Raw genomic sequence first — 2,079 nt, forward strand, 5'->3', positions numbered from 1 at the left:
TTGAGCAACTGCACGATGGGTAGCGTAGGTGGGGTCGCAGTCGACAACTGTCGCAATCACATGGAAACCATGCTTCGAGCTCGTCGCTACAGTGGCAGAGGAAGAACACCGACCAAGTGTGCTTTTGTGGGCTGAAGACAGTGATCAAGAAGTCTGGGACAAAAGAAAATCCAGATAGATTGTTCCATGCTTGTCCAAGATACAGGGTGAGTTATGAATATAGTCTTCTTGAAGCTTCTAATTATTTGTGTGGGATTTTGACATTTTTGTAACCTAATGTTTTGTAGGAGGGCAGTCACTGCAATTACTTTAGGCAAGGTTGCGAGAACCGGACCGGTCAATAAACCGGTGAGGTCACTGGTTCAATGGTTTACTGGTTCGACCGGGGTTCAACCGTTTAATTAAATATTAAATAAAATTATTAAAAAACCTAAAAATAATTTTAAATATATAAATTCAATAATTTCTAACTTAATAAAAGTTAAAATTTCACATAATAAATTATCCATTACTTAATATTAGAGGTTCACAAACAACTTCAAACATCAAAGTTTAGGTCTATGTGGATGATCAAAGTTTGACACTTTGACTTGTGACTGATGAGCCATTATGAATGCTTTCATTATCTTTATGGGGTGGCATGGACTTTTTAGAGGGTAGACAAGATGGGATGGCTTTCTTTACTTGAAAAGAAAAATGACATGTGAATTATGAAAGAAATGGACCACATCTTCAAACCATTTTGGAGGGGACTTCTCTGCTTACTTGATCTCGTGGAAGGCTGCATGCAAATGCCATTTGCTTCAATATATAACACATGCTTTACATTTCTCCAATAAAGTTTATTTCGAATGAGTTCTACAAAAGCTTACCCCAGCCACTACCCTAGTAAGTTGTAGTTTATCTAAACACACACAAAGCTGATCTTAGAGATGTAAAATATATGTTGAAATTTTCAAATGTAATGATTATTATTGAGTATTTTCTATTTACAATTCTTAACTAATACCTTGGCAAAATCTTTACTAAAATACTTTCACAAGTAATAAGGTACTGTGTTTTGATTCTTAAACTGAACAAACTTGTAGCTTTGAAAAACTTTATTTTTCAATGTAATGAAAAGAGTTCAAGTAATCATGTGAACCCTATGCCTTTGCCTATGGGACTATTCTATAGTTGTCTAACAACATATTTTGGTAAATGATCAGCATGTTCATGGAAGATATAGTTTAGCAATCAGAATCAACACAAGAGAAGAGTAGGACATCCATTCAAAGTATATATACACATACTTTTTCATTCAAAATTTCTTGGAGCCTTCGCTGGATGATTTGTATATCCTGTAAGCAGCAATGCACATTGTGAAGTTACCAATAACGGTCAGCGCCGCTTGAAGAGCCACCAATACCTGCAACTCATTACAGAACCCCTCATTCATTTTGTATGTTCAACCTATTTCAATAAATTCGAGAGCACAAGTGCACAACTCATTAATCCTAAAATTATCAATAATTATAATATAATTGTGAATCATATAGAATTAGCATTTATGTGATATTTATAGCATCAAATAACCCAATTTACTGATGAACAAATAACCTCAGCAAATAAATCAAAAACATTCAAAGAAAATCAAATTCATGAAGCAGCAAACAAAAATCAGAAGCAGCAAACAAAAATCATGAAGCAATCAAAACCCAATTCACTGATGAACAAATAACCTCAGCAAATAAATCAAAAAAATCAAAGAAAATCAAATTCATGAAGCAGCAAACAAAAATCATGAAGCAATCAAAAACAAATTCACTGATGAAGGCAAAATCGCAAACAAAATCAAACACAGAACCTTAGAAGGCGACGCTCGGTGAGGACGACAGAGGAGGCGGGCTCGGCGAGAAGCAGGACGCGGTGGTGGTTGCGGTGGCCAACGTCGTCGCTGCTGTGGATGGCTGGCTGCTGGATGCGGTGGCGATGGCGATGGCGGTGGGCTTCACTGATGGCTGTGGGTGGCTGGGTGCTGGTGATTTCGAGCTCTAGAGAGTGGAAAGTGGAAACTGATTGCTATTAGGGCTTCCTTCC

The 2,079-nt window shown here is 37.1% G+C and overlaps 1 long non-coding RNA gene across 1 annotated transcript; it reads right to left on the reverse strand.

The window, feature by feature from the left end:
• Positions 1 to 942: 942 nt before the first annotated feature.
• On the reverse strand, positions 943 to 2,079 carry LOC140173475 (uncharacterized). The gene is made up of 2 exons (XR_011862421.1): positions 1,847 to 2,079; positions 943 to 1,408 (listed from the first exon to the last, which is right to left on the reverse strand). It is a non-coding gene; the product is annotated as an uncharacterized lncRNA (long non-coding RNA).

This window comes from Arachis hypogaea, chromosome 6, assembly GCF_003086295.3.
Source record: "Arachis hypogaea cultivar Tifrunner chromosome 6, arahy.Tifrunner.gnm2.J5K5, whole genome shotgun sequence".
NCBI classification, from domain to species: Eukaryota; Viridiplantae; Streptophyta; class Magnoliopsida; order Fabales; family Fabaceae; genus Arachis; species Arachis hypogaea.